The sequence below is a fragment of the Arabidopsis thaliana genome, chromosome 3 (genome assembly GCF_000001735.4).
Source record: "Arabidopsis thaliana chromosome 3, partial sequence".
Taxonomy (NCBI): domain Eukaryota; kingdom Viridiplantae; phylum Streptophyta; class Magnoliopsida; order Brassicales; family Brassicaceae; genus Arabidopsis; species Arabidopsis thaliana.
In genome coordinates this window covers 12,531,772-12,557,540 of record NC_003074.8, presented here as the reverse complement: position 1 = coordinate 12,557,540, position 25,769 = coordinate 12,531,772, and the positions used below count along the sequence as shown (strand labels likewise).

General features: G+C 40.3%; 7 pseudogenes across 7 annotated transcripts; 5 read left to right on the top strand and 2 right to left on the bottom strand.

Annotated features, from left to right (window-relative positions):
- Window positions 1–45: 45 nt before the first annotated feature.
- Window positions 46–1,607, top strand: AT3G30834 (annotated as a pseudogene; the record flags this gene model as incomplete). The annotated part of the gene is made up of 1 exon: window positions 46–1,607.
- Window positions 1,608–2,796: 1,189 nt separating this feature from the next.
- On the top strand, window positions 2,797–7,294 carry AT3G30833 (annotated as a pseudogene; the record flags this gene model as incomplete). The annotated part of the gene is made up of 1 exon: window positions 2,797–7,294.
- Window positions 7,295–8,028: 734 nt separating this feature from the next.
- AT3G30832 lies at window positions 8,029–9,618 on the top strand (annotated as a pseudogene; the record flags this gene model as incomplete). The annotated part of the gene is made up of 1 exon: window positions 8,029–9,618.
- Window positions 9,619–11,298: 1,680 nt separating this feature from the next.
- AT3G30831 lies at window positions 11,299–15,066 on the top strand (annotated as a pseudogene; the record flags this gene model as incomplete). The annotated part of the gene is made up of 1 exon: window positions 11,299–15,066.
- Window positions 15,067–16,021: 955 nt separating this feature from the next.
- On the top strand, window positions 16,022–18,007 carry AT3G30830 (annotated as a pseudogene; the record flags this gene model as incomplete). The annotated part of the gene is made up of 1 exon: window positions 16,022–18,007.
- Window positions 18,008–18,791: 784 nt separating this feature from the next.
- AT3G30827 lies at window positions 18,792–19,853 on the bottom strand (annotated as a pseudogene; the record flags this gene model as incomplete). Its single annotated transcript has 1 exon — window positions 18,792–19,853.
- A 1,221-nt stretch (window positions 19,854–21,074) lies between these two features.
- On the bottom strand, window positions 21,075–24,601 carry AT3G30825 (annotated as a pseudogene; the record flags this gene model as incomplete). The annotated part of the gene is made up of 1 exon: window positions 21,075–24,601.
- Between the last annotated feature and the right edge of the window lie 1,168 nt (window positions 24,602–25,769).

The following is a 25,769-nucleotide window of genomic DNA, read 5'->3' as shown; positions in this document are numbered from 1 at the left end:
TCTCTAGGCTTGTATAGGGTTGCTAAGGAGTTTGAGATCAGGGGTTACAAGAAGACTTACAAGATGAGTAGTAACGCTCGGGTTGAGGTTGACAGATTTGATGGAACCGGTGACTTCTCTTTGTGGAAGGTCAGAATGTTGGCTCACTTTGGGGTTCTAGGGCTGAAAGGTATCTTGAACGAAGAGCAGCTGCTAAGAGACCCACCTGCTACAGAAGAGGAAGCTGCAGTAGCTGGAAGAGACTATCACGTCGGTATAGCAGGAGATTTTGAGTTGCCTCCAACCGTTGATCCTGTAAAGTTTGAAAAGTCAGAGAAGGCAAAAGATCTTATAGTACTGAACGTAGGAAATCAAGTACTAAGAAAGATCAAAAACTGTGAGACAGTTGCAGCCATGTGGTCCACATTAAACAAGTTATACATGGAGACTTCTCTACCTAATCGCATCTACTTACATCTTAAGTTCTATACTTATAAGATGACTGATTCTAAAAGTATAGATGGAAATGTGGATGATTTCCTTAAGCTAGTTACTGATCTAAACAACATAGGAGTAAATGTGACAAAAGAGGTTCAAGCTATACTATTGTTGAGTTCATTATCTAACATGTATGATCAGCTCAAAGAGACGTTGAAGTATGGCAGAGACACTTTAAGCTTGAATGAAGTCATTGAAGCTGCAAAATCAAACGAAAGAGAATCAAAGAAAGTGGAAAGCTCTCAAAAACTCAAAGTGAAGGTCTCTATGTGGAAACAAGAGGCAGATTAGAAAAGAGGTTTGACAAAGGAAAAGGCAAACCATGGAGAGGACGTTCTAAGAGCAAAGGCAGATCAAAATCAAGACCAAACTACAATAAAAACAACAATGGTTGTTTCATTTGCCGTAGAGAAGGACATTGGAAGAGGGAGTGTCCTGAAAAGTCTTCAAACAAGCCTTCAAGTTCAGCAAACATTGCAGTGGAGCCAAAACAGCCACTAGTATTAACAACTAGCCCTCAATACACAAAGGAAGAATCAGTTGTGGATTCTGGATGTAGTTTTCACATTACACCAAACAAGGATTCTCCGTTTGGCCTACAAGAATTTGATGGAGGCAAAGTCTTGATGGGTAATATGACTCACCGTGAAGTGAAAGGGATTGGTAAGATTAAGATCTTAAATCCAGATGATTATGTGGTCATCTTAACAAATGTGAGGTACATACCTACAATGGGAAGGAACCTCATTTCATATGGTCAATTGGAGAAGAGCAGCTGCAAATATGAAGGAAAAGACTTTGTAGTCACTTTCTACAAAGATGGACAGAAGATAATTTCTGGAAAATATCAAGATGGGCGGTACTATCTAGAAGGAAATGTAGTAAATGGAGAATTTGCAGTGGCAAGACCAGACGTTGACATGACTAGATTATGGCATTCTAGGCTGGGTCATATGAGCTTGAAGAACATGAATGTGCTGGTTAAAGAAGGCTACTTATTAGGAAAAGAAGTAACCAAGCTGGAACTTTGTGAGAGTTGTGTACTTAGAAAATCTGACAAACAAAGTTTCCCAACTGCTAAGCACACCACCAAAGGTATATTAGATTATATACATTCTGATCTCTTGGGATATCCTTATACTCCATGATGAGAACATGACTAATGCAACCAAACCACTTGAACCACAAGAAGACAAGGAGCAGCTTGAAGCCGAGGAGCAGCTTGTACCGGAGGAAGCATTAATCGTTCCGGCGGGTCCTCTAACAAGATCAAAATCCAAGAAGTTCAACCAAGCTATCAATAGACTACTCAAGGAGCTAAAGAAGAATCAAGAAGACGTGGCTCAATCCTCATTCATAGTGATCACGGCTCAAGAGGCTCGGTAAAGGGTTAAGTGTTGCTTATGCACTCTTTTTCCCTTGTCAAGTTTTGTCCCAATGGGTTTTCTTGACAAGGTTTTTAATGAGGCCTAAGTAACACTTTCAAGCCTCCCTTTATCAGGCCAATTCGTGGTCCAAGGCCCACTCACAATGCCTTGGCCCATTCTCTCTTTTTTATTCAAACTTTGCATTTATTGCTTTTGTTATTTCCAAAACTCTTTGCATGAGCTTGCATGAGTGTGGACTTGTGCATGCTCTTGCATGTCTTTCTTCTCTCACCTCTTCCCCTTCTCCCTCCTCTCCTATATAAACTCATTGTATTTCTCATTTGCAATCATCAAACATTTTAATCAAAAACCTTCTCTTTTACTTGTTTGATCCGAAAAGTGTGTATATCTTTTCAACTTGTTTTCTTCTTAGTGTGTAATATCTAAGTTGGATTCAAGCTAGTAGTCTAAGAGTCTTTCATCACTCTTGGAAGTACAATTCGTTCCCCTTTCATTCCGCTGCATCCACTCGATCTTGTCATCATCCCGGTTTATCGTCTTTCCGCCGCTTTGTTTCAAATCAATCCATTTTTCATCATCAAGTACATCATTTCCAATTCAAAACCAACAAAGTGAGTCCTTGGAGCATACATCCACGTCCAGGAGTGTATCATGTGGTATCAGAGCCACTTTGTTATCAGGTTTTGAAGTTCCAACCCTAAAATTTTGTTTTCTTTTTTTCAGATCTCCGTTCAATCTTGCGTGAATTTTATAAAATATTTGGCTCGTTCAAAAATTGTGAAAACAATTGCACTCGAACCGTTTACGAGTCTAGTATTTTTAGCAATTAAGTTAGGAATTTTTGGAGTCGTTTTGATAATTTTTCAGATCCGTTTTTATTTGCCTGTTTTTGGACTGTTTTACCTGTTAAATTTTTAATTTTTCAGGTACAATGGTGACAAGTGAAGAAGATGATGCGTCAGCTGCCTCTAGTTTGGAAAGGAGGATATTGAAAACAGTCACATCAGCTATGACAACATTAATCGATGAAAAGCTTGGTGCTCTAAACTTACATCAAGTCAACCCGGACGCAAATCCACGTCTAAGACAAGAAGAACCAAGGGAAGATGAAGAGGCAAGAAATTACTATAGTCACGCCTCCTCTCACAGTAGCCAACGTAGGCATCGACGAGAGAGACCACCACCTAGAGATCCCTTGGGAGGCCTAAAACTCAAAATTCCCGCATTCCATGGAACCAACAATCCGGATACTTACTTGGAATGGGAGCAGAAAATTGAGTTAGTCTTTCTTTGTCAAGAATGTCTTGAGTCCAACAAGGTTAAAATTGCGGCTACTGAGTTCTACGACTATGCCTTAAGTGGGTGGGATCAACTTGTCACTAGCCGAAGACGTACCCGAGACTATCCGATCGAAACATGGAACCAGCTGAAAACCGTCATGCGAAAGAGATTTGTGCCGAGTTACTATCATCGTGAAATACATCAGCGGTTGAGAAATTTGGTTCAAGGAAGCAAAACCGTTGAAGAATACTTTAAGGAAATGGAAACCCTTATGTTAAGAGCTGATCTTCAAGAAGATGGAGAAGCGGTCATGTCCCGATTCATGGGAGGTCTTAACCGAGAAATCCAAGACCGTCTAGAAACTCAACACTATGTGGAGCTTGAGGAGATGCTTCACACAGCGGTCATGTTCGAACAGCAAATCAAGAGAAAGAACGCCCGATCAAGTCACACCAAGACCAACTACAGCCCGGGAAAGCCAAGTTATCAAAAGGAAGAGAAGTTTGCTTATCAAAAGGATTACAAGCCGTTCGTCAAGCCAAAACCGGTCGATCTAGATCCAAAAGGAAAGGGTAAGGAAGTAATCACCAGGGCTAGAGATATCCGATGCTTTAAGTGTCAAGGACTTGGGCATTATGCGAGCGAATGTTCCAACAAAAGGATCATGGTCCTTAGAGACAATGGCGAAGTAGAATCTGAAGATGAGCGTGCGGAAGAAGACTCAATGGAAGAAGATGTGGAATCCCCCGGTAGAGGAGAGTTGCTTGTTGCGAGAAGATCGTTGAGTGTTCTAACTAAGGCCGAGGAACAAGCGCAAAGGGAAAACTTGTTTCATACACGTTGCTTGGTCAAAGATAAGGTATGTAGTTTAATTATTGATGGTGGAAGTTGTACTAACGTTGCGAGTAGGAACATGGTCGAGAAACTTGGTTTAGAAGTGCTTAAACACCCGAGACCGTATTCGCTCCAATGGCTTAATGAAACGGGTGAGATGTCCGTCAAAGAACAAGTCAAGGTACCACTATCAATTGGGAAGTATCATGATGAGATCATGTGCGATATTCTACCTATGGACGCTAGTCACATCCTTCTCGGATGACCATGGCAATCGGATCGAAAAGTTCTTCATGATGGCTTCACCAACCGACAAACCTTCGAATACAATGGCCAAAAGACAACTCTCATCCCGATGACTCCGCACGAAGTCTATCTAGACCAGCTAAGTATGAAACAACGGGCCATCAAACCAACCGAACCAATCGATACAAAGGGCAAGAACAAGGTAAGTAAAAATAGTTTACTCTTTGTTTTCAAAGAAACACTTACTTGTTCAACTAATCCCATACCGGTGCTACCGAGTAAGATCGAGTTGATTTTGCAAGAGTATAAGGACGTGTTTCCGGAAGACAATCCCATAGGTTTACCACCCATCCGTGGAATCGAGCATCAAATCGACTTCGTTCCGGGAGCCGCTCTACCAAACCGACCAGCTTATCGCACCAACCCGACCGAAACACAGGAACTCGAGAGACAAGTGAATGAGCTTATGGACAAAGGTCATATTCGAGAAAGCATGAGTCCGTGTGCCATTCCGGTCTTACTAGTACCAAAGCAAGATGGAAGTTGGCGCATGTGCGTGGATTGCCGAGCCATCAACAATATCACGGTTAAGTATCGCCACCCTATCCCTCGATTAGATGATATGCTTGATAAATTGCATGGTTCTAGCATCTTTTCAAAAATTGATCTTAAAAGTGGTTACCATCAAATCCGGATGAAGGAAGGTGATGAATGGAAAACGGCTTTCAAACTAAACAAGGATTATATGAATGGTTAGTTATGCCGTTTGGGTTAACAAATGCACCTAGCACTTTCATGAGATTGATGAATCATGTCCTTAGAAAGCATATTGGAGTATTTGTTGTTGTTTATTTTGATGACATCTTAGTTTATAGCAAAAACTTGGAAGATCATGTCATGCATCTTAAACTCGTTTTGGACTTGCTTCGAAAAGAAAAACTTTATGCGAACTTGAAGAAGTGCACCTTTTGCACGGATAATCTTGTTTTTCTAGGCTTTGTTGTAAGTGTAGATGGAATCAAGGTTGATGAAGAAAAGGTCAAGGCAATTAGAGAATGGCCGAGCCCTAAGAATGTGAGCGAAGTGAGGAGCTTTCACGGTCTAGCGGGATTTTACCGACGATTTGTCAAAGATTTCAGCACCATTGCCGCCCCGCTTACGGAAGTTATCAAGAAGGACATTGGATTCAAATGGGAAGATGCACAAGAAAACGCCTTCCAAGCCTTGAAAGAGAAGCTCACTAATTCTCCCGTTCTAATTCTTCCTAATTTTATGAAAACTTTTGAGATTGAGTGTGACGCCTCCGGGTTAGGTATTGGAGCTGTCTTGATGCAGGATCACAAGCCCATTGCTTACTTTAGTGAGAAGTTAGGAGGAGCGACTCTCAATTATCCGACCTACGACAAGGAGCTTTACGCATTGGTCCGCGCACTACAAACGTGGCAACACTATCTATGGCCGAAAGAGTTTGTCATTCATACCGACCACGAGTCTCTCAAGCACTTAAAGGGTCAACAAAAGCTCAACAAACGTCATGCTCGGTGGGTCGAATTCATAGAAACCTTTCCATACGTGATTAAGTACAAAAAAGGTAAAGATAATGTTGTAGCCGACGCATTATCTCGGAGGTATGTTTTGCTTACTTCTTTGGATGCACAAGATTGTTGGGTTTTGAGTAAATAAAAGACTTGTATGCTAATGATTCTGATTTTAGCAAAATATTTCAATCTTGTGAGAAGTTTGCATTTGGAAAATATTATCGACATGATGGGTATTTGTTCTTTGAAAATAGACTTTGTGTGCCTCACTCTTCTTTGCGAGAATTGTTTTTAAGGGAAGCTCATGGAGGTGGCTTAATGGGACACTTTGGAGTTGCTAAGACGTACAAGGTAATGCAAGAACACTTCCATTGGCCGCACATGAAAAGAGATGTCGAGCGACTATGTGAACGATGTGCGACTTGTAAGCAAGCTAAGGTTCAACCCCACGGTTTGTATACCCCTTTACCTATTCCTTTGCATCCTTGGAATGATATATCTATGGATTTTGTGGTAGGATTGCCTAGGACTAGGACTGGTAAGGATTCCATCTTTGTGGTTGTTGATCGCTTTTCTAAAATGGCGCATTTTATTCCATGTCATAAAACCGATGATGCATCTCATGTTGCTAGCTTGTTCTTTAGAGAAGTTGTTCGTTTGCATGGCATTCCTAAGACCATAGTTTCTGATCGTGATACTAAGTTCCTTAGTTAATTTTGGAAAACTTTGTGGTCAAAGTTAGGAACTAAGTTGCTTTTCTCTACTATTGTCATCCGCAAACCGATGGTCAAACTGAAGTTGTAAATCGAACCTTGTCTACTTTATTGCGTGTGCTCATTAAAAAGAACCTTAAGACTTGGGAAGATTGCTTGCCGCATGTTGAATTTGCTTATAATCATTCGATGCATTCCGCGACTAAGTTTTCTCCTTTTGAAATTGTTTATGGGTTCAAACCCACATCTCCTTTGGATCTAATGCCTTTACCTTTGAGTGAAAGATCAAGTCTTGATGGTAAGAAGAAAGCCGATTTAGTACAACATGTTCACAAGGAGGCTAAGGAAAATCTTGAGGCTCGAACGAAGAAATACGAGAAGTATGCGAACAAAGGTCGAAAAGAAGTCATCTTCAACGAAGGCGATCAAGTGTGGGTTCATCTTAGGAAGGAACGTTTTCCGGAAGAGCGATCATCCAAGCTAATGCCAAGAATCGATGGACCATTCAAAGTGCTCAAACGGATCAACAACAACGCCTACAAACTCGATCTCCAAGGTAAGTATAATGTGAATGGTAGTTTCAATGTTTCTGATCTTCAACCTTTTTTTGCAGATAATTTGGATTTGAGGTCAAATCCTTTTCAAGTGGGAGAGGATGATGAGAACATGACTTATGCAACCAAACCACTTGAACCACAAGAAGACAAGGAGCAGCTTGAAGCCGAGGAGCAGCTTGTACCGGAGGAAGCATTAATCGTTCCGGCGGGTCCTCTAACAAGATCAAAATCCAAGAAGTTCAACCAAGCTATCAATGGACTACTCAAGGAGCTAAAGAAGAATCAAGAAGACGTGGCTCAATCCTCATTCATAGTGATCACGGCTCAAGAGGCTCGGTAAAGGGTTAAGTGTTGCTTATGCACTCTTTTTCCCTTGTCAAGTTTTGTCCCAATGGGTTTTCTTGACAAGGTTTTTAATGAGGCCTAAGTAACACTTTCAAGCCTCCCTTTATCAGCCCAATTCGGGGTCCAAGGCCCACTCATAATGCCTTGGCCCATTCTCTCTTTTCTATTCAAACTTTGCATTTATTGCTTTTGTTATTTCCAAAACTCTTTGCATGAGCTTGCATGAGTGTGGACTTGTGCATGCTCTTGCATGTCTTTCTTCTCTCACCTCTTCCCCCCCTTCTCCCTCCTCTCCTATATAAACTCATTGTATCTCTCATTTGCAATCATCAAACATTTTAATCAAAAACCTTCTCTTTTACTTGTTTGATCCGAAAAGTGTGTAATATCTTTTCAACTTGTTTTCTTCTTAGTGTGTAATATCTAAGTTGGATTCAAGCTAGTAGTCTAAGAGTCTTTCATCACTCTTGGAAGTACAATTCCTTCCCCTTTCATTCCGCTGCATCCACTCGATCTTGTCATCAGCCCGGTTTATCGTCTTTCCGCCGCTTTGTTTCAAATCAATCCATTATTCATCATCAAGTACATCATTTCCAATTCAAAACCAACAAAGTGAGTCCTTGGAGCATACATCCACGTCCAGGAGTGTATCACTCCAAAAAGTCTTGGTGGTTGTAGGTACTTTGTGAGCTTCATTGATGATATCTCAAAGAAAGTATGGGTGTATTTTCTGAAGACTAAGGATGAGGCATATCACAAGTTCTTAGAATGGAAACAAACCGTTAAGAATTAAACGGGCAAGAAGATTAAGTATTTAACGATTGATAATGGTCTTGAATTATGTAATACACAGTTTGACAACTTGTGTAAGGAAGCTGGAATTCAAAGGCACAGAACGTGCACCTATACACCGTAGCAAATCGGTGTATCGGAGAGGATGAATAGGACCATTATGGATAAATTTAGAAGTATGCTTGCTGAGACAGGAGTGACTCAAGAGTTTTGGGTTGAGGCTACTTCTACGGTAGTCTACTTAATCAACAGGACACCGAACTCGTCTATTTGGTTTCAAGTTACCTGAGGAAGTGTGGGCAGGTACAAAACCAGATTTAAGTCATCTCAGAAGATTTGAATGTTCAGCCTATGTCCATGTTACTCAAGACAAGACAAGTCCGAGAGCAGTCAAAGGAGTTTTCATGGGATATCCTTTTGGTATCAAAGGATATAGAGTCTGGTTACCGGAAGAAGGGAAATGCACTACAAGTAGAAATGTGGTGTTCAATGAAATTGAATTGTACAAGGGCACACTAAGTAGTCCAGATGGAAGGACGGAGTAAGCTGAAAAAGAGTACAGAAAATTGAAGAAAGCTGGAAAAAGAGTGTCGTTCAGCCATGATCTTCTTAGAGGTCCTTCAACTAGCTACTATGATTTGGAAGACTCATCTTCTCAAGGTGGAGAAACCTCCTCATCTTCATCAGAAAGTTCAGAAAACTTAGAGGAATCAGAAACGAATGAGGAAGTTGATGGATCTGAAAATGAGCAGTCTCTTGATGATTACTTATTAGCGAGGGAGAGGAAACGAAGAAGTAATATAAGGCCTCCTTCCAGATTTAAAGACGGAGATTTTGTAGCTTATGCATTGGCAACAGAAGAAGACTTGGAAATAGAAGAGCCTAAGTCTTATGAAGAAGCTATGAAACGTAGTAAGAGAAAGCAGTGGGAAAGTGCAATGAAAGAGGAGATGGATTCTCATCAAAAGAGTCACACTTGGGATTTAATTGAGAAACCAGAAAAGCAGAAGCTTATTGGATGCAAGTGGATTTTTAAACTAAAACCAGGCATACCAGGATTGGAGAAACAGAGATACAAGGTCAGGCTTGTTGCTAAAGGTTTTTCGCAGCAAGAAGGTATTGATTATAATGAAGTGTTTTCTCTAGTGGTGAAGCATGTCTCCATCAGGTTAATGTTGTCACTTGTGGTGAACATGGATTATGAGCTGGAGCAAATGGACGTTAAAACATCTTTTCTGCATGGTAATCTAGAGGAAAGGATCCTAATGAGTCAGCCTGAAGGATTCATACAAGAGGGAAACGAAAATAAAGTTTGATTGTTGAGGAAGTCCCTATATGGCCTAAAACAGTCTCCTAGACTTTGGAATCAGAGGTTTGATGCATTCATGAAGGATCAGAAGTTTGAAAGAAGCTGTTATTGAAGAAACAGAGTGTCTGAAGTTCAACAGGCATGTCTGAAGCAATACAGACCAAAACAGAGGAAGCGGGAAAGTAACAGTTGCTTTTGCCAGCGTAGCATGTTGGTTGGAGTGAAGAAAAGACATATCACTTTAGACAAAAGAGACAAATTTGTCAGGTGATATGAGTCAAATTACCCTAATGACTACTCTCTCAAATAAAGAGGTTGTTATAGCACTTAGGGATCGAATTCTACAAAGTTCTCGGATCACACAATAGACTAACTGTTTCGAATAAAGCTAAACATAAAATATTATAAAAGTAAAAGACAAGACAGCAATTAAAAGTTTGTTTTAGATTCAGATAATTAAGATGTTGGGTCTAGGGAAATGCTCGGGAAATATCAGAATAGTAGATCTAGCAATAAATTAGAAATATTATCGAACCATTATAGAACACAAATCACTAATATAAAGTAACCAGTGGCGTTCCGCGAAACTCACTGTGCTTAATAGTATTGATCCCAACTCTCTTGTAAATCCCTAGAACTAAGCAAGCATTATAATCAGGTTTGATAAGTTCACCTAAGTACTAGGCTCATCTAAGATAGATCCAGTAATAGATACCTATGGTGGGCATACCTATTAACCTAAAATCAGGTTCTAGTTAATTACTCTAGAACAAGCATTAAGAACAATATAAGATGAAGAATTCTAAATATATTATCCTAACAGGGTTTTAGATCTACTAATTCATCCAAATCCCTAATGAGAATTCCTAAACCTAACAAGAGAACTGCTCAAGCATGATCATAGAAGAACAAAACATGATTGAATAAGAAATCAATAATGAATTAAGAAGAGAAAAGAGTTTAGAAGAATCTTCTCTAAAAAGAGTCTCTACAGGGTTTTGCTCCCAAGAATAAAAGAGATAATAAGAGTTAGGTCTAAACAATGAGAAACAATGACCATAAAAATCAATATATAAGTCCTAAAAACGTCTGGGCCTTCTTTGAAAATAAGAGAAAGTTCTGGGCCGAATTTAGAAATCTTCAAAACACGAATAAGTTGTGTAATTGAATTACCGTCAGGTATTGGTGTCGCTCGACACCAGGGGTTTTGTCGATCGACACCTACGTCAATTTCTGTCTCCAAATTGCTGCCGCAGCTTAAGTTGTCTGTTTTGCTCCAGAATGCTCCATAATCTCCAAATGCATCCCAAACATGTAAAGACCTGAAAAAGAGTAGAAAAGACTCTACAAATAACAAAAGGACTCTAAAAACTATACCTAAATCATAGATAAAAGCAGTGAAAATCAAGGTATATCATCAGGCATAGGACATGGGCCTAGTGTCTAGATAATGATGAGGAGCTATACTTGGACCTGTTGGATAAAGTGAAGCATCCTCCATTTTTGAAGACAAGATATAAGAGAAGCTTTGGTCTCTTATTAGGGTTCGCCACTTTACTTGTGAAAAGTGGAAGATTAGAAAAGTTAAGAAGAACTTGTCTCGTGGGTTTTATTGGTGAGTGAATAAAGAGAGTACACGTCTGTTGCTGTGTTTGTGAGCTGGGTAGTTTTAGGATCTTACAAGAGCAAATCAGGTTGTTGATGTTGCGTAACATTGTGGAAACTTATCTGTGATTGATTAGTTTGAAGGTTGTTCTAATAAAGTGTGTTTATTGGAGTTGTGTTCTTATTCTAGTCAAAGTACTTAGGGTTCTATTACTTCAATTGGTATCAGAGTGGGTAACCAATCTGAGATTAGTATATCCTAGTACTCGTACAAGCAAGGTATTCTTGCTGAATACTAAGCGGTATGGATACTGGAAAGTTTGTATGACACAACTCATTAGAGGTCAAGGTAAAGATGCATGTACTGCAGTAGAGGAAGGATGGGAACCTCCGTTTGATCTAACTTAAGATGGGTTCAAAATCACCAAACCAAAGGCGATTTGGACTGTAGAAGAGAAGAATCTGTCAAAGTTTAATGCAAGGGCTATGAGCGCTATCTTCAATGGTGTTGATAAAGATGAGTTTAAGCTCATTCAAGGGTTCAAGTCAGCGAAACAAGCATGGGATACTCTACAAAAATCTCATGAGGGATTTTCGAGTGTAAAGAGAACAAGACTGGATCACATTGCTAATCAGTTTGAGTATCTCAAGATGGAACCAGATGAAACAATATGAAGTTCAGTTCAAAGATAAGTGCTCTTGCTAATGAGGCTGAGGTCATGGGAACGACCTATAAAGATCAAAAATTGGTTAAGAAGCTTTTATGTTGTCTGCCATCAAAGTTTGCTGCCCACAAAGCAATTATGAGGGTTGTAGGGAACAATGATAAAATATTATTTGTTGATCTAGTGGGAATGCTCAAGTCAGAAGAAATGGAAGCTGATCAAGACAAAGTTAAACCTTCGAACAATATTGCATTTAATGCAGATCAAGGCTCTAAGCAGTTTCAGGAGATTAAGGATGGATTGGCACTTTTAGCAAAGAATTTTGGGAAAGCCCTAAAACGTGTGGAAAGAGGTCAGAATCGTGACAATACATCTTGGAGTAATAAAGATGGAGAGAGATCACGTGGAAGATTCTCCAAATCAGAGAATGATGACTCATGAAAGAAGACGGAAATTCAATACTATGAGTGTGGTGGTTTTGGTCACATTAAACCGGAGTGTCTAGTCACCAAGAGAAAAGAAATGAAATGTTTTGAATGCAAAGGTGTGGGTCACACTAAGTTTGAATGTCCCAACAAGAGAAAACTGAAAGAGAAATCACTTATAAGTTTTAGTGATTCAGAATCTGATGATGAAGGTGAAGAGCTTTTAAATTTTGTGGCGTTCATGGCGAGTTCTGACTCCAGTAAGGTTATGAGTGACACGGATTCTGACTGCGATGAGGAACTGAATCCCAAGGATGAATACAGAGTGTTGTATGACAACTGGGTGCAACTAAGTAAGGAGAAACTGGAATTGGTAAAGGAAAAGCTAACTCTTGAAGCAAAAGTTGCTAATGTGAGCACAGAGGATAAGCAAAATCTGAGTGAGATCACTGTTGTTGGAACTTCACCGGACTACTATCAAAAGAAACTTGAGCGTCTTCAGGAAGAGTGTCACATGGAAAGAAATAGAGCTAAACTTGTGGAAAGAGAGTTGAATGACAAACACAAACAGATCAGAATGCTAAACAAATGGTTAGAAAGTCTAGACAAGATCTTGGCAATAGAGGGGTTTAGGTTATCAAGGTTATACAGGAAAGATCAACAAGGAAGAAGGAAGAATCATCAACTTTGTTAGTGGTGGTACAACAAGCGAACCCGTGGTGAGACAAAGCTATACAGAACAAAAAAAACAAGTAAGGCAGAATGTTGAGGAAAAAAAAGAATCTCTTGTGAGAACAAGGATGGTGGGTGTGATTTGATGTGATCACTGTGGTAAGAGATATCATATGAGAGAACAGTGTTACAAATTCAAAGAGAAAGTCAGAACGTTGTGGAATTTAGCAAAGTGCTACATTGAGCCATCAAGATTCTGTACTGTGTGGATTAAGAAGAAAGATATGTATGGTGATATGAAAGCTGAAAGGTACAATCACAAGTTATAAAGGATGTACGAAGAAGAGGAAAAGCATTACTCTAGTTGCTGTAACTACGTCAACAAAGAAATGCAAGACGTGGCAAATCTGGTTTGCAACTGGAATCTTGTTGAGTTGGATGATTGCACTCCACAAGCTAAGGTGGCTTATACTTCACCTGTTTCTCAAGACAACAACGCATGGTACTTCGACATCGGGTGTTCTCGTCACATGACTAGTGAACAATTTGTTCTAAATTATTTTACTGTCATCACCAATGGGAAGGTCACCTTTGGAGATGGTGGAAAAGGAAGCATTAAAGTGAAAGGGAAGATCGAGATAGATGATCAACCGCACGTATCAAATGTGTATTTTGTTGAGGGACCCACTGGTAATCTGATAAGCATCAGTCAAGTGTGTGATGATGACTTAACTGTTACGTTTACAAAGACTGTATGTGTTGCACTTGATATTCCTGGAACCAATGTTCTATCTGGAGTTCGTTCAGGCAACAACTACTATATGTGGAAAGATTATGAAATCTGTTTGTCTCCAATCACATCCAAGCTAGATCTGTGGCATCAACGACTTGGACACATGAATACTCAGAGCTTAGTCAAGATTGTGAATGCTGAAGTTGTTAGAGGAATTCCAAAACAGGAATCTATCCGCCTACTTCTTGGAATCTCGAGCTTGCTGAAAATTAAATTGTTTCAGATGGATGTCAAGAGTGCTTTTCTGAATGGAGTTATTTAGGAAGAAGTGTTTGTGTCTCAACCTAAAGGATTTGAAGATTCTGCTTTTCCAGATCATGTTTACAAGCTTAAAAAGGCTCTTTATGGATTGAAGCAAGCACCTAGGGCATTGGTATGAGCATCTCACTTTGTTCCTAATAGAAAAGGGTTCAAATGTGGAAGTGTGGACAAAACTCTGTTCATCTTTGTAGATGAAAAAGACATCCTCATTGTGGAAATTTATTTGGATGATATTGTGTTTGGAAGCACAAAACAAAAGCTTGTCACTTACTTTGTTGAATCCATGACCAAAGAGTTTGAGATGAGTATGGTTGGAGAGATGAAATACTTTCTTGGTCTACAGATCAAACAGAATGATGAAGGAGTTCATATCTCTCAGTCTACATATGCCAAGGGGTTAATTCAGAGATTTGGAATACAGACTGCAAAGACCTCAAAAACTCCCATGAGTGCTACTGCTTAACTGTCTGTAGATGAAGCTGGTATGAGTGTTGATGAGAAATTGTATCGTGGGATGATTGGCAGTCTTCTGTACTTGACAGCAAGTAGGCATGATCTGTGTTTCAGTGTGGGTGTGTGTGCCACATATCAAGCTAATCCAAAGCAGTCAAATCTGAATGCTGTGAAATGGATTCTCAAATATGTGAAAGGTACAACTGATGTTGGATTCTTTTATTCTAAACAAACTAACCAAAATCTTGTTGGATTCTGTGATGTTGATTGGACAGGAAATCTGGATGATCGAAGAAGTATAACAGGAGGGTGTTTCTTTTTGGGAAACAACATAGTCTCATGGCATAGCAAGAAACAAAGCTGTGTATCTCTGTCCACTGTAGAAGCTGAGTAAATTGCTCTTGGGAGATGTTGCACTCAGTTGCTATGGATGAAATAGATGCTTCTTGACTAAAGTATGACATCTAACACCCTGCTTGTGTACTGTGATAATATGAGTTCAATTAACATATCTGAGAATCCTATTCAACACTCTCGTACGAAGCACATTGACATTAGACACCATTTCATTCATGAGCTTGTTGAAAACAAGATTGTTGAGATCTCTCATGTTTCCTCTGAAAAACAATTAGCTGATATATTTATTAAACCATTGGATTTGAACAGTTTCTTGAATCTGATAAAATTTATTGGTCTGAGTGAATACTAATGTGTCTTGGTGTTAAAGCTATTGCAACAGGTTCCTTTGTACAGAGTTGCAGCAGCTTTGTGTTTTCGTATGTGTAAATATCTATCGTGTCTGTCTTTCTGGCACTTCATTTCAGGAAAATAGGTGCTCTTCATGCTCTTCCTCAATGAAGTTTCCAAAAATATTGTGTGTGGTCTGTAATAAAAAAAAATGAAAGAAAAAAAGAGAGGAAAAAAGAAAAGCCCAAAAGATTGAACAAATGAAAGTTCAAAAGAAAAAACGAAATAACAAAAAAAACAGGAAAATGTGTGTTGGCAGGAAAGGGATTGGTATTCTTTCTTATCTTTGGGGCATATATGTATCTATGAGTACCCCCTCAAAACATCTTTGTTCATTATAGGCTCTACCAATCCCCCTTGCCGTTTTGACCACACACATCATGAGGTTACTTCGATCGAGAGTATGACGAGTGTAGACTAACCTGCTATGATCAGTGTGTATGGTTCATCTCACTGGACTAGGAAGCTGTTATTTCTCCATACTAAAAGTAAGCTATGCAACTCTGTACTTTGGAATCTGACCCTCTCGCTTTGATGAAATGCATAGGTAGGCTCCTTGACTTCCTTAGAAGTATCCTCAAACGCTTTTGTACCATATATATATATATATAGATAGTTTTTGGTAATTTGTGTTTTTGTTTTAAAGGATGACTTGATGAGATTTCACATTCAGTTTGAATCACAGTTCTTGAATGACAGTGGTTGTTAATATTCAAGTGTTGATTTGGGTGAATTTGTGGTTATATATGGTCAGCCTTAGATTAATGTTGCAATTGTCGTTTGTACATAGTTGGGTATTTGTTATGTGTCTGGATCTTTTGTTGTTGGTTTTGGGCCTGGTATAAGGCCCTGTGAATGTTTGACGGATCTAATTTAGTGTTTTGCAGTCTGGCTTGGTTTTCGTATTGTTTTTAGGGTTTCACTTGAAGTGTTCGTGCTATTTAATCAAAGCAGCTCCCATAGAAGTATCATTCGCTTTTTTGGCTGCTCAAACCTCATAATTCAAAGGGTCATTTTCTCTATAAAGTCGAAGTCACCATGAATCAAGAAGCGACCTCGTTGACTGGAGTCTCTGGTGCTGGTCAGCCTTCCGCTGCGACTCCTTCTGACCCTGCATCGCCTCCATCTGTTCTGATGTTCATTCCCAAGACTGAACCAGGCATCTGCATGTCCAAGAAAACCAAGTCCAAGGTCTCTACAGCGTTTCAGCGAAAGACACAATATACTGATGCTACTTCAAAGACCAGATCTAAAGCGCCTGCTCCTGCTCTCTAACGGTTGTCTAGCAGGAAGTCCAACCGATCTGCATCTGCTGCTGGACAGACCGAAGAAAATTTCCTTGAGACTTCAGATCTGCAAGATGGTGATGTTACCGAGATTGTTCCGCCTCCCTTTCTATCCCGGTATCAAGAGAACCATCGGCTTCTCTCTGCTCGTGACCGTAAGTACCCTGAGCTGAAATTTCCGTCAGAGACTCCTTACAGTAACTGCTTTCTTACTGGAGAAGGACTTGGGCGCTACAAGGTCATCGGGGGTCGATGATTCAACGACATGCGTTTTCTTCCTCTTGATGGAAACAACATTGCGAGTACTCTACAACTCCTCTCCACTGTTGGTCTGCTCCCTACTGTTACAGAGATCAACTCTTATGTGCAAGAGGTTGTCATGGAGTTCTATGCAAACCTCCCCGGTGGTGAAGAAGGTGATCAACTTGCTTACTCCGTGTTCGTTAGAGGCAACATGTATGAGTTCTCCCTGGCTATTACCAATCAAATGTTTCATTTTCCTAATCTATCATATCTAGTGAACATGTCTGAGATTCAAGTTCCTGAGTCCATGGATGAAATTGTTGTTACTCTGTCAAACTGCAAAGCCAACTCTTAGAAGATGCTCACATCTTGGCTGTTTTCTCTTGAGATCACTCAGCTCAACAAGATCTGTTGTCACAACTGGATGCCCAAAGTGAATCGATTTATTCTAAAACCGGAGAGGGTCACTCTTCTTTACATGGTGGCCAAAGCTCTACCTTTCAACTTTGGCAAACTCATCTTTGATGAGATCTGGCGTGTTCGAATGCTGTTGCGAACCCCTCCTCTACTCTCCGATTAGTGCTTCCGAACCTGATTGATCAAATGTTGCGCTTTCAGCGCATTGTCCGCTCTAATGAAGGAGACACCACGTCGTCTGCCGATAACACTGTAAATTACTCATTTTAGGCATGTATTTATCATCATTTAGCTTAGTGATCACTCATTGTTTTATATCATTTTGCATCACATTTAGCTTCTTTGCACAGTTAGGCATTTAGGATCATCTTGCATACATATTGCATGTTTCGGTGTGTTTTCAGGTGCAAAAGGAGCTCACAAGGATTCTAGTCGACCCTCTACTATATCCAACCAGCACGGAAGCAGCAGAGCATTCTACTCGACCAGTTCACTCGATCTAGGTAGCCACAGAGGAGGCAACAATTCACTCGACCCACTTACTCGATCAAGGCAGCCTTAGAAGAAGAAGCATATCGATCTACTCGCCCTTCCTACTCGATCCTCTACTCGACCCATTTACTCGACCAAGGGCGACCAACTCTACAAGACTTGTTGATCTATCAAAGCATCTTCGGATCCTCCTCATTCCCCACTCAACCAGACATCTGAGCATACAGATAAGAGAGGAAGAAGCATCTACTTGACCAATTGATCACTCGGAGTGATAATAGGTTTTTAGTCAATTAAACCTAAAGCACTATCATATCGTTGTAGTATTTTAGGTTTTCAATCAGAATGGGTGTGATGCTAACAATCAAGATGTGATCAGAAGACACTAAGTCAAGCCAAGCAATAACAGGTTTTGGTGTGTTCTAGCAGTTCTAAGTGAACATGCAGAAAACAGAAATTCAAGCAGAAACAATAAAACACTCAACCAACACAGCTCTTTGCAGAGCACTGGGTGAGGTCGAGTGACAGGTCGAGTAACAGACAGAAAGTATAACAGGGATACTCGACTGCACAGTCTCTTGCCAGACAACTAAGTGGTCGAGTAACAGTAAAGAATTGTAGAAACTAAGCAACAGATGACAAGATGCAGTAAACAACAGTAGAGTAAACAAATAATTCAATCAGATAAAGAATTCCCGAGGATGGGGTAATTGAGTAGTTTCGTTTCCTCAGTTTACACGTGGTTGACATGGTCAATAAATTAACCCTAGACAACAAGTTTATTAACCAAATCTAAGTGCCACCGCAACAGAGACTCTCAAGTTAACCTAGTCCCACACTCAATCACCATTGACGAGAGCTAACCTAACAGGCATTACGAATCAACAAGTTAAAGCCAAAACGCTCCCTGCAACCAATACCTTGGTACAGGGTCACAAATCTCTGGAATTAGTGGTTCAGACATTTCATCGAACACCTTTTGGGCACGGAAATGTCTGGGCTCAAATTCCAGTTGATCAGAAAGCAATACGCATTAAGAACAACTAATCCAGAAGAGATCTATCAATCAATACTCAATCACCTAGCATACTGAGAATCCTACACTACTCTAACCCATCCTCAGAAACCTATTCACTACTCAGACATCATAACAGAAAGCATAAACGTTAAACAAGTTAAAAACATGATAACAACAGTGTAACAGCAGGATTATAACAGAATGAACAACAGTAAACGAAATCAAGAACAAAAGCTGAATACTGAATACTGAATAGATAAAGAGAAATCAGGATTACAAAAGGTCTAGAACACAAGGTCTGCAGAATAAAACTAGATAAAAACTTGTTTGCGAAAATGTGAAGTACATGCTACTTATAGCCAAATATTCTAAAACCCTAATACTTAAAACGACGAAGTATTGCGGCGGATTAAGAACTGTACTCGACCCATGTGGTCGAGTGGGAGGTCGAGTGAATATCTGGAGTCTTCTTTTCTTCCTTGTGCTCGAGTGTATGGTTGAGTGCGGAATGAAGAAGGCTCTGAAGCTTGTCACCGAGTATGCAGTCGAGTGGTGGTGATGGTGATACTCGACTTCCAAGTAGAGTGAAGAGGTCGAGTAGTGGTCTGGCAATGAAGGTGAAGACACTCGGCCTCGTGTTCGAGTGATGAGACCGAGTGATGGTCAGGTGATGGGATGAAGACACTCGACCTCGGGGTCGAGTGATGTGGTGAAGTAGTGATGTCCTCTACTCGACCAGGGGGTCGAGTGATCTGTTGAGATCTTGAAGCTCCTACTCGACCTCGAGGTCGAGTGGTTTGACATGATCAAGCCCGCTTCTTCCAGACAGCTCGTCAACAGCTCCAAATCACCTAAAATCAACGCAAATATGCAACATGCATGCAAATCTATCCTAAACATGCAAAGTGATGACAAATGATGAGAAATGGTATATAACAGTGATGATATGATGCTAAAGTGATGAAAAATGGATGCTCAAAACATGCAAAATACAACTTATCAACTCCCCCAAACTTAGTCTTTGCTTGCCCTCAAGCAAACAATCAAGAACAAGCTGGAGGTGAGGTTTGAAAGCGGGGACTCAGAGCCAAAGCACCAGATAAACCAGATGAAATCAATGTCCAAGTTGAAGGTTCTAAGCTGCAAGATCGAATTCTACTTAAAAACGTTAGCCATGCCTTATCATCAATCAATCCGACTCATATGCTCGACCTACACAAGTTTTCAATCTACCAATCCCTTTACATTCATTAGTTCTGGAACGTGAATCAAGCAATGTATCATCAATGAACTCATTTGGCTAAGGTAAAAGGTCGAGAGACAAAGACGGTCCCTTACAGAATAAGCTTCAGTAACAGGGGATCTCTCAAAAAATGATTAAGCTTTAGTAGAATGCTAAAGGTAAGTCCCAAGCTATGCATACAGAGATAAGATTCCATCTACCCAGAGTACATCAAATGAAGCTCTAATGGCAATCCCATCTCCAATTCCAATATAAGAACTTAACTCTACCCTTTGCATTCATGAATCTTTTAAGCCCTTTTTCTAATCATTCTTTTATTTTCTCTTAACTGTAGGAGAAGCTTTCTCAACACTTTGATACATCTAGCGGATTTGGATTTCTTTAACAACTAAGGTTCCTGTTTTTAACATTTTAAAACCAAGGGCTTTTGCCCATCTTCAATAGCTAACAAGAACTCTTTCTTTTCTTTCCATATCCCAAAACCTTTACTAGACTTTTTCTGCTTCTTTAGCTTACTTCACCTAAAGTCTTTTACCTTTTCTTATCAACGAATCAACCCCTTTTTTCTTTTAAACACATCCCAACCCAAAGTATAAGCGCCCACCTAGTCCTATCTAGTCCGAAAAATGCGAACTAAAACTACATGAGACACTATCTCTGTCGTTACGAACCTAACACTTTCTACCAAGCTTAATCGGAATAAGACCTCACAAACACTCACAAGTGATATAGGGCTTGAAAGAAAGTCTAGGTTTGGGTTTGGGTTAACTGCTCTAATAAGGGAAGTCAGCTACTTGGATTAACAAGAGTGATCAAAATGAATAAGAAAATCCAAGTATTTTAGGGTATCCATGAGTTCAATTTGATGCAGACATGATAATTAAAGATCAGATTCAGGTTCAAATTGATAGGGAATGGTATCAGATCATGAGAGTGTGGTCGGGTAGAGCAATCTAGGCATGGTTCAGTTTTATTTCAAATTCATTGACTATGCAACAGACAACTAGCAACGAGGGCACTGAGTTTATCCGGTGAACCAAAATGCTTACAAGGCTATCTCATCATCATCCCCTATGCATATGCAACAATCCTAAATGAAACACTCAAGACTCGATCCTAAATGTAATGCAACTACAAGAACACTCTTTTTTTAAGAAATCATTTTCTGAAATTTTTCAAATTTTTTTGGTTTTTCTATGCCTTAGATGAATGCAGACTCAAAAATATACACAATGCAACACACACTTCCTGAGCCCACCCCCAAACTTAAATCACACAGTCCACTGTGTGAATAAACATGGAAGAGAGTACTCAGGACAAATCCAATCACAGAAACAAAATGAAGAACAAATCACAAGAGATGATATAATACAATGGTGAAGTGAGGCGCTTACCTCAGTCGAAGAATGAACGAAGTTGGTCGTCAATGGCTGCCTGTGATTGCTCCCAGGCCATAGACGAGCCACCCTGTTCTGTTTCAGCTCCAACATGTGGGTTCTCGACCTTAGTGCCTCTATGGCGGCCAGCACCGCCATGAGTTAACAGGACCTCCATTCTTCTACTGCGGCCAGCACCGCAGTCGAGTGATCTCCTGGCGTGGATAAACTAAAACATGGTCGAGTATCCTTCATTGCTCTGTGGTCGAGTATAGTGTTGTACTCTCAAAGCCAGAATCCACTTTAGTCAGCTCTTTATACTTATCTCCTGAAAACACTAACCAACTGCATCAAAAACAACAAGGAAAAATAAAGATATGTACAAAGATAGACATGGGATTTGCTCCCAAGTGAGCTTGTTTTAAGTCTCTAAGCTTGACTTCTCATACTCATTAGGCTTAGGGTGGGTTGTAAAGAGGAAATGAGGTCTCCTCTCCTTCTTTAGTAGAGTGATCATACTCATTAGGGTTTCTTGACAGGTCTGCAATTGGGTACTCAGTGGCCATGTCCTCACAGTAAGCTTCTTTTTTTTATCAAGATAGTCTTCTCCTCTAGAGCATTCCAACGTGAATTCACATCTTTCTTTGTTGACAAGTATAGTGGCTCCATCGTCAGGGGCGTCCTTGATGTTGAGTGGTACTTGGTTGGCTTTTCCATTGAGCTCCTTGATTTGATCCTTTAGCTCTTTCACAATATGTGTTAGCTCTTGTTTGTCTTTGTCTTGCCATTTAGATCTCTCCTTGAGTTCTAACCAATCATCTGACATCTGAGTGCTTGCCTTGAGTTGTTTGGTCGAGCATGAGTTTTCCGGACAAGTTGGAGGCTTATTCGAGTTGTTGGTGGAATTAGTTGGTCGAGCATGTGTTGAACTTACTTCATTAGCTTTCATAACCTTTGTGTCAGACCCCATCAAGCCCTTGTAAATCTCTGAGCCAACTGCTGCCTTGTGTGAGTCTAATGACTTCTCAGAACTCAAAGTTTCACTAGGGAGATACCCACCTTTACCACTCTTGGTAAAAACAGTTTTTGAATTATTTGCTTCTTCAAGTTCTACTAGCAGTTCACCAGCTAACTGTTCCACTTCCTTAACTAAGAAGGTTTGTTCTTCTATTGTCGGCTTCTTCATAGCATCATTGATATCAAACTTCATTTCCAAATTCTTCCCTAGATTAAGATCAATCTTTCCTTGCTTAACATCTATGATTGCTCCAGCTGTAGCCAAAAAAGGCCTTCCTAATATCAAGGGATTTTTTGGTTCTTCATCCATGTTTAGCACTACGAAGTCTGTGGCACCTCCACATTTCCAATCTTGATAGGCAAATCTTCTATTAACCCATGAGGTAGTCTAACAGACCTATCAGCCAAGATCAAGGAGATATTGCAGTATTTATACTTGTTGAAACCCAACCTCTTAGCTACTGAGAGTGGCATGAGATTTACTGATGCTCCTAGGTTACAAAGGCATTTACTGAAAGTCAATGAACCTAGGGAGCATGGTAGAGTGAATGAACCAGGGTCTCCTAGATTTTCTGGGACATCGTTCTCCTGTATGATGGCATGGCTTAGAACTGTTGTTTTTTGAACCTCTTGCATTCTCTCCATGATAAAGTCTTTGAGGAACTTTTGGGAATCCGGGATACGCGTTAGAGCATCAGCAAGAGGTATCCTTAATTCGATTTCCTTGATGTTCTTGGCAAACATAGCTCTGTACTTATCTTCTAACTCTTTCTTATGTCGACCAGGAAATGGAAGTGGGGGCTTGTAAGGATGAGGAATGAAGACTTTTTCTTTGTTTTTGACAGCAACATGTTTCGGAGCAGTTGGTGATGTTGCTGGGAAGGTCGGTCGAGTGAAGTGGTCGAGTGGAAGCTCCAGTGACAGGTCGAGTGGCTGCTCGAGTGACTGGTCGAGTGACTGCTCGAGTGACTGGTCGAGTGGCTGCTCGAGTTGTTTGTCAGTTTGATCTTTATTGAGACTGAAATCCTCCCCATCTTGGTATGCACTGTCCTCAGTGACTAACAGTGGACAACTCACTTCCACTCCTTATGTTGATAGCATGAACATTAGCATACTCCTTGGGATTCTGAATTGACTTCCCTGGAAGTCCCGTAACTTTGGGAGCAGAGGTAGATGCGGATTGTCCTTCTAAGTATCTGACTTTAGAATTCAACGCCTCCACTTTTGCATTCAGGTCATTGTAGCTGCAGTCCAGCTTGTGGTGCAATTCGGATAACTTCTTAGCAATTTCCATGGAGCTAGATGCTTGTCCATGTAGCAGTTGTTGTACCATCTGTTTCATTTCAACATCAGGAGCAGCAGGACCTTGGTTTTGCTGAGGTGCAAATCCAGGTGGTGGTTGTTGCTGGTAGTTTCCCTGAAATTGCTGCTTGGGAACAAAACCTTGATTGTAGGGAACAAAAGGTTTGTTCTGACCTTGTTGTTGTTGTGGAGGATATACTTGATCCTGAGGATTAGCAACGTTGGTGCTGCGGTAGGAGAGGTTGGGGTTGTTGGTTTTGAAGTTGTTATACCCTTTGTAGCCACTCTGGTTGTTGTTGATGTAGCTGACTTCTTCCAACTGGTTACCCTCCCCATCTTGGACTTGATACTGCTCGCCATCAACAAGGAAGTGCACATGCTTCTGCTGGCTAATGAGAATCATGTCCAGCTTGTCATTCAGCGCTTTGATCTCCTTCCTGTATTTGTCATTAGAGTCAGCTGTGCCTCTGACAGTCCTATCGCAGTCCTCGTTGTAATTGCCATCTGATTGAGCAAGGTTCTCAACCCATTCCCAGCCTTCTTCAACATCTTTGTTCTGGAAATTTTCATTGCTGGCGGTATCCAGAAGCATTCTGATGCGTGGTAGGACTCCTCTGTAAAGAGTGTTGAGCAGAGAGGGTTTAGTGAAGCCATGATGAGGGCATTGGTTGGTGTAACCCTTGAAACGCTCCCATGCTTCACAGAACCTTTCACCAGCCTTCTGTAAAAAGCCAGAGATCTCATTTCTCAGTCTTGCAATCATCCCAGGTGGTGATTGAGTCATGGGGCAGATTCTTCTCCCAGATGTGTGCTTTGTCGCCCAAGGAGAATGGGAACAAACGGAGCTTGAATCCGTCTTCACTGACACCATTGATTTTTGTTAGGTTGCAGAGCCTATCAAATTCATCAAGGTGGTTGAGTGGATCCTCCATTGGCAGACCATGGAATTTGTTACCCTGAATCATCGAGATGAGACCACTCCTAATCTCGAAATTGTTGTTCTGGATAGCTGAAGGTACACTCCCTTTCCTTTGATGGTGATTCCTTGGTGCATCTTCAGCACCAATGTTTGTGGGTAGATTCTGGTCATCTTGATCATCAACCATTCTGAATCAAACACAAAGTTAGTAACTGAAGTAAAAATTGAAATAGAACTTAATCTAAGTAAATCTGAAATCTTAAATGTAACAAACAAACACCCAATTGGCAACGGCGCCAAATTGATAATAGGTTTTTAGTCCATTAAACCTAAAGCACTATCATATCGTTGTAGTATTTTAGGTTGTCAATCCAAATGGGTGTGATGCTAACAATCAAGATGTGATCAGAAGTCACTAAGTCAAGCCAAGCAATAACAGGTTTTGGTGTGTTCTAGCAGTTCTAAGTGAACATGCAAAAAACAGAAATTCAAGCAGAAACAATAAAACACTCGACCAACACAGCTCTTTACAGAGCACTGAGTGAGGTCGAGTGACAGGTCGAGTAACAGACAAAAAGTATAACAGGGATACTCGACTGTACAGTCTCTTGCCAGACAACTGGGTAGTCGAGTATCAGGTCGAGTAACAGTAAAGAATTGTAGAAACTAAGCAACAGATGACAAGATGCAGTAAACAACAGTAGAGTAAATAAAGAATTCAATCAGATAAAGAATTCCCGAGGATAGGGTAATTGAGTAAACAACAGTAGAGTAAACAAAGAATTCAATCAGATAAAGAATCCCCTCCTGGGATCGATCGATCCCTTCCTGGCGGGTCTGAACTTCATTTGGCACAGTGAGACACAGACCAATTAGGTGGTACATAGCTTCCCTTAAGTTCAGATCAAACCAACCAACACACTATCCCAATCTATTCAATGAGTTCCTATGATGCTTAACAATATAACCAATATAATCTCGACGTTTCCGGTTCCTTGATCTCCTTTCCCTCTTTTTCTCTCTTTTTTTTTTAGTATCATTTTTTTTTTGTTTTTTTTTTTTTTTTTGAATAGCGGGGGAGTGGAACCGGTGTCTCACAAAAATCTGCATCAGGAAAACTCAACCAATGTAGCATCACATACCCATGAATATAACAAATGTACAACCTCAAAACCATAGTGGCTAAATATTATCACATATGAACAACCAGTAAACAACAACTCACTATCCTAACAGAAGGAAAGCTATGTCGGTCCGTATACTCCGTAGTTTTCGCACATGGATGCATATCATAATGATCATATAAGAATGTTTGAGGTTTCAAACAATGGGTGGGGGAACAGGTGTGGTACTAG